Source organism: Tribolium castaneum, unplaced genomic scaffold, assembly GCF_031307605.1.
Source record: "Tribolium castaneum strain GA2 unplaced genomic scaffold, icTriCast1.1 ptg000111l, whole genome shotgun sequence".
Taxonomy (NCBI): Eukaryota; Metazoa; Arthropoda; class Insecta; order Coleoptera; family Tenebrionidae; genus Tribolium; species Tribolium castaneum.
In genome coordinates, this window is record NW_026986707.1 from 27,501 (window position 1) to 34,790 (window position 7,290).

Below are 7,290 nucleotides of genomic sequence, written 5' to 3' on the forward strand. Positions count from 1 at the left end.
ATAGCTCTCGCCTAGCACATAGCTCTCGCCTAGCACATAGCTCTCGCCTAGCACATAGCTCTCGCCTAGCACATAGCGCTCGCCTTGCACCATTCACTGCTTAATAACTACTGCATATAATAAAGTCACGATTGCTCATGTGGTAAAATAGTCTTGACACAATCATTTTGTTTAAAGGTATGCAACCAACATTACACAAAACGCGCGCTAAAGTTGCCTAAAACCACGAAGTACTACGTATACTTTAATTGTAACGCAACTGGTTTCACAGTAAACGTGTATGAAAATTGCCTATATTCAAGAAGTACTACATTTGTTTAAATATTGTATTACTGTTACGAAGTACGACGTTTAAATATTATGAATTATTTTAAGTTGTATATAAAATCATAGCTATTTTTGTAAATTAATAATGCAACCCGCAATACACCAAATGTGTATTAATATTGCCTAACTTGTACGAAGTACAACGTTCATTTAAGTGCATTAAGTATGGTGCTCTGTGTGATGAAATACGACGTTCATGTGACCATAAAGTAACAAACGAAGTACGGCGCTCACAAATGCAGCACTCAAAATTATTGTTTCATTGCACGACGTTTGCTTTGTTTCTGACTGCGACGAAATGCAGCGTTCATTTGACTTTGTACATAGTACAGACGAAGTACGACGTTTGCGAAGTACGGCACTCAAAATCGTGATTTTCATGTACGACGTTTATTTGCACGTCCTGCCGACTGCGACGGAGTACAGCGTTCAATTGACTTTGTACATAGTACAGACGAAGTACGACGTTTGCGAAGTACGGCACTCAAAATCGTGATTTTCATGTACGACGTTTATTTGCACGTCCTGCCGACTGCGACGGAGTACAGCGTTCAATTGACTTTGTACATAGTACAGACGAAGTACGACGTTTGCGAAGTACGGCACTCAAAATCGTGATTTTCTTGTACGACGTTTATTTGCACGCGCTGTCGACTGCGACGAGGTTTAGCGTTCACTTGACTTTGTACATAGTATAGACGAAGTACGACGTTTGCAAAGTACGGCACTCAAAATCGTGATTTTCTTGTACGACGTTTATTCGCACGTGCTGCCGACTGCGACGAAATGCAGCGTTCATAGTACAAACGAAGTACGACGTTCACAAAGTGATGAAGTAAAACGTAAACAATAAATAATATAATAATTTTATTTGTGTTGTATATAATGAAAAAACAGCAAATTTTTTTGCAAATTACGTATCTGTAAATAAATGTAAACATTTAGCAACTAATCAAAATTGTTTTTTTTGCCTAGATATTAAAGTAAAACATAAAAATACATTAAATTTATAAAATGCAACCCGCAGCACACTAGATGTGCATTAATATTGCATAACCTTTACGAAGTACGACGTCCAAAAATATTAATTTTTTTTTATATTGAGGTTAAAAGTGAGAAAACATAAATTAATAATAATGCAACCTGCAATACACTTAATATGTACTGATCTTGCATAACCTTCACGAAGTACTACGTTTAAATATAAATTAATATTATTGTGACCCGCAATACACTAAATTTGTATCAATATTGCATAACCTACACGAAGTACGACGTTCAAGAATATTAAAGAATTTTATTTGTGTTGTATATAATAAAAAAACAGCAAATTTTTTTGCAAATTACGTATCTGTAAATAAATGTAAACATTCAGCAACTAATCAAAAGTGTTTTTTTGCCTAGACATTAAAGTAAATCATAAGAATACATTAAATTTATAAAATGCAACCCGCAGCACAACAGATGTGCATCAATATTGCATAACTGTTACGAAGTACGACGTCCAAAAATATTAAATTTTTTTTTTATATGAAGGTAAAAAGTGAGAAAACATAAATTAATAATAATGCAACCTGCAATACACTTAATGTGTACTGATGTTGCATAACCTTCACGAAGTACTACGTTCAAATATAAATTAATATTATTGCGACCCGCAATACACTAAATTTGTATCAATATTGCATAACTTACACGAAGTACGACGTTTAAAAATATTAAATGTTTTATTTGTAGTTTGCATATAATAAAAAAAAAAACAAATTTTTATGTAAATTACGTATCTATAAATAAACGTACACATTTAACAATTAAATAAACATAGTATTTTGGCCTAGATATTAAATTAAAACATAAAAATGCATAATATTTATTAAAATGCAACTTGCAATACAGCAAATGTGTATTAATATTGCATAACCTTTACGAAGTACGACGTTCACGAAGTACGTCGTTTACGAAGTGCGACGTTTACGAAGTACGTCGTTTACGAAGTGCGACGTTCACGAAGTACGTCGTTTACGAAGTGCGACGTTCACGAAGTACGTCGTTTACGAAGTGCGACGTTCGCGAAGTACGACGTCTACACATTAGGGCACTCAAAATTATTGTTACGTTGTACGACATTCAGACGTTCCAACTGCGACTAACTACAGCATTCATTTGACTTTGCACATACGACGAACGAAGTACGACGTTTACGAAGTACGGCGCTTAAAATAATTTTGTTTTTATTAATTAATTATTTTTTTTAAAACAAACGTTTTTATAATTAAATTTATAATGGTTTAAATATAAAATATGACTTTTTAATATTATCAATATTTAAAATATTTTCCTCCCTTTTGTGTGTATGCCTTATAGTTATAGAGCTGTGCGCTTCGGTAGACGTCGGCCTGTGGAGCTATGTCAGTGGAGCGGTGCGCACATCCAATACCGAGCGGCTGCCTCGATCGGTGTCGCGCTGGTATACATATGGTAGTGGTGTGTGTCGATGCGTTGAGTGAGGCGATATGAACGGTGTAACGGTTTAGTCGAAGTTTATCATAAATGACGACGACAAAACGACCGATTATGTATACGTTCTGCATTTGCTTCCAATTTATCGACGTTTATCGCACATTTCCGCTATCGAATTCGAATAGGGCTTTGCTTGCGAGATTGCTTTATTTTGTGATTTTGTGGCTCGCCCAGTTCCCCACAGCGAGATTGCGGATGCGGCAAAACGTATTCTCTTACGTTGGCGGTCCTTATGCAATCAAACTTTGTTGAACTAACAAATGTTTGTGATTTAAACAAACAAAAATAATAAATGCGTCAACTCTCTAATATCGAGCGAGAATATTTATATAATATTCGTAACGTTTATGGATTCGAAAGAATTTCATAAATTCACGTCGCATTCAATCTTGCGAAGAGTGAAGAGAATGTTTGAACTTTTAAATCGGCAAAGGTAAAAAATAATATTATAAATATTATTATTATGCCTTTATTGACCGATATATGTGTTTGTGGTGTTTAACGACTACGACGACGATGATGACGATACATTTATCTCTATATCGTACGAAGAAAAGAAGAAACAGCGTGGCGTTACTTTCTTATATGTTAGATTGTTTCGCACAAACGCGCATATTCTTCATCTTTATAAACGATGATGATGAGTATTTTATTCTCTCGTCTGTCTCAAAAAACACAAAAACACAGTTCCCTGGTTGATCCTGCCAGTAGTCATATGCTTGTCTCAAAGATTAAGCCATGCATGTCTCAGTACAAGCCAAATTAAGGTGAAACCGCGAAAGGCTCATTAAATCAGTTATGGTTCCTTAGATCGTAACCCACATTTACTTGGATAACTGTGGTAATTCTAGAGCTAATACATGCAAACAGAGCTCCGACCGGAGACGGAAGGAGCGCTTTTATTAGATCAAAACCAATCGGTGGCGGTTTCGCCGTCATCGTACAACTTGGTGAATCTGAATAACTTTACGCTGATCGCACGGTCTCGCACCGGCGACGCATCTTTCAATGTCTGCCTTATCAACTGTCGATGGTAGGTTCTGCGCCTACCATGGTTGTAACGGGTAACGGGGAATCAGGGTTCGATTCCGGAGAGGGAGCCTGAGAAACGGCTACCACATCCAAGGAAGGCAGCAGGCGCGCAAATTACCCACTCCCGGCACGGGGAGGTAGTGACGAAAAATAACGATACGGGACTCATCCGAGGCCCCGTAATCGGAATGAGTACACTCTAAACCCTTTAACGAGGATCAATTGGAGGGCAAGTCTGGTGCCCAGCAGCCGCGGTAATTCCAGCTCCAATAGCGTATATTAAAGTTGTTGCGGTTAAAAAGCTCGTAGTCGAATTTGTGTCCCGCGCCGCCGGTTCATCGTTCGCGGTGTTAACTGGCGTTTCGCGGGACGTCCTGCCGCGTGGGCTTAGCTCGAGAGGGCGGCCCCAACTCAATCCCGCCGCGGTGCTCTTCATTGAGTGTCGAGGTGGGCCGGCACGTTTACTTTGAACAAATTAGAGTGCTTAAAGCAGGCTAAAACTTCGCCTGAATACTGTGTGCATGGAATAATGGAATAGACCTCGGTTCTATTTTGTTGGGTTTTCGGAACCCCGAGGTAATGATTAATAGGAACGGATGGGGGCATTCGTATTGCGACGTTAGAGGTGAAATTCTTGGATCGTCGCAAGACGGACAGAAGCGAAAGCATTTGCCAAAAACGCTTTCATTGATCAAGAACGAAAGTTAGAGGTTCGAAGGCGATCAGATACCGCCCTAGTTCTAACCATAAACGATGCCAGCTAGCGATCCGCCGACGTTCCTCCGATGTACATCGGCGGGCAGCTTCCGGGAAACCAAAGCTTTTTGGGTTCCGGGGGAAGTATGGTTGCAAAGCTGAAACTTAAAGGAATTGACGGAAGGGCACCCACCAGGAGTGGAGCCTGCGGCTTAATTTGACTCAACACGGGAAACCTCACCAGGCCCGGACACCGGAAGGATTGACAGATTGAGAGCTCTTTCTTGATTCGGTGGGTGGGTGGTGCATGGCCGTTCTTAGTTGGTGGAGCGATTTGTCTGGTTAATTCCGATAACGAACGAGACTCTAGCCTGCTAAATAGGCGTATTTCGACATCCCAAATGCCCGGCTGGAGCCGGGTTCGCCCGTCTCTATGTGCGGTTTTTACTGTCGGCGTACAAACAATTCTTCTTAGAGGGACAGGCGGCTTCTAGCCGCACGAGATTGAGCAATAACAGGTCTGTGATGCCTTAGATGTTCTGGGCCGCACGCGCGCTACACTGAAGGAATCAGCGTGTCCTCCCTGACCGAGCGGTCCGGGTAACCGCCTGAACCTCCTTCGTGCTAGGGATTGGGGCTTGCAATTGTTCCCCCATGAACGAGGAATTCCCAGTAAGCGCGAGTCATAAGCTCGCGTTGATTACGTCCCTGCCCTTTGTACACACCCGCCCGTCGCTACTACCGATTGAATGATTTAGTGAGGTCTTCGGACCGGTGCGCGGTGGCGTTTCGACGTTGCCGATGTTGCTGGGAAGATGACCAAACTTGATCATTTAGAGGAAGTAAAAGTCGTAAACAAGGTTTTCCGTAGGTGAACCTGCGGAAGGATCATTAACGTGTAAATGTTGTTGTTTAGTTGTCACACATACACACACATTTTGTCTGTGCTGATCAACAAAAAACACACATACATACACTATTCGTATGATGATCAATTCTCATACAAAATTCTTTATTATGCGTCGAACGGAAAAGCAACAACGGGTCGTCTTGCATTAAGCGGATCTGTTGTTACGTTTTTCGATTTATTTTATAAATCGATTGTAAACGTGCCGTAAACGACGTTTTCAAAGAATTTTTTCGAACATTAACACGAATCAATATTGTCGAAAGATGGTTATGTGCTAACGTTTTATTATTTGCTTTCGCAGTGCCGGTCTTAGCGTATTTCCATCATCGTATTCGCTTCGAAAAAAAGTACTAATACACAGTGGTGGTGTATAATTAATGTGCAAGAGATGTTGTTGTTGTTGTTGTAGTATTTGTATATGGTTGGAGTTATTTATAATAACAAACAAGATTGAATGAATGAATAATAATGGTGTCTGCCAATACGATCGTACTTTATGTACACGACTAAAACTTATAACATACAAACCATAATAATAAATAAACTCGAAACAACCAACAACAAAATTAATACGCTACTGTACATACAAATACACATTTATACATACCATCATTTTACTTAACCGATGGGTGAGTGATGTTTGAAAAATAAACGCTTAGGCTTACGGTTTTGTAAGCCAGTCTTTGCGTATTTTCTTCATCGTATTCGCTTCGGAAAAAAGAAAATAAAGATGGTGTATAATTAATGTGTAAAAGAGATGTTGTAGTTGTAATTTAATTTGTAAATGGTTGGAGTTTATTAATAAATAAAAGGGGCTGTCTATTCGTCTGTACTTTATGTACAAGACTAAAACTTTATACATACAAACCATAATAATAAATAAACTCGAAACAACCAACAACAAAATTATTACGCTACTGTACATACAAATACACATTTATACATACCATCATTTTACTTTACCGATGGTGAGTGATGTTTGAAAAATAAACGCTTAGGCTTACGGTTTTGTAAGCCAGTCTTTGCGTATTTTCTTCATCGTATTCGCTTCGGAAAAAGAAAATAAAGATGGTGTATAATTAATGTGTAAAAGAGATGTTGTAGTTGTAATTTATTTGTAAATGGTTGAGTTTATTAATAAATAAAAGGGGCTGTCTATTCGTCTGTACTTTATGTACAAGACTACAAAAACGTTTTATAACAATAAAAAGCTCGAAAACAACCAATAACAAAATATACTACTACTATACTACTATACATACAAACGCACATTTATAAATACATAAAATCAATTTACTTTATCGATAGTTGAGTGATGTTTGGAAAAAAACGCTTAGGCTTACGGTTTTCGGGTACCTGGGTTCCGCATGCGTCGAAGTAATAATTTACTTTAACGACGCGACGAACCGTAGGAATCTAAATAAAAAAGTTTATTAACTTTTTTAGATTCTGTGGGTTTTAAATGATATACGCCCCGACTGACGAAGGAACGTTTTGCACTGCCTGTGCTTTTCTTTTGATTCGTTTTTATGTCGACGGACGTTCTTTAGAATGCCCACCAAACGACGTATCACACAAAAACACCCTACAATTGTATTGTTTGGTAAATATTGTTGTGATTAAGTTTGTAGCTGTGGCGTTTGTTTGAAGAAAACGTCTGGTTTTTCGACATATTTTTCTATTTAATAAATATAAATAATGCTTATCGCAAAAGGAGCAGAGTTTTATAGACAAAGTTGATAGAGAAAAAAAACCTAATAGATATATATACGTATTTATAAAACGTTAATATCATCGGGTTATTA

At 38.4% G+C, this 7,290-nt stretch overlaps 1 non-coding gene across 1 annotated transcript; it reads left to right on the plus strand.

Annotated features, from left to right (window-relative positions):
- Positions 1-3,535: 3,535 nt before the first annotated feature.
- LOC135267874 (small subunit ribosomal RNA) lies at positions 3,536-5,469 on the plus strand. Its single transcript, XR_010336241.1, has one exon. It is a non-coding gene; the product is annotated as a small subunit ribosomal RNA (ribosomal RNA).
- Positions 5,470-7,290: the final 1,821 nt, after the last annotated feature.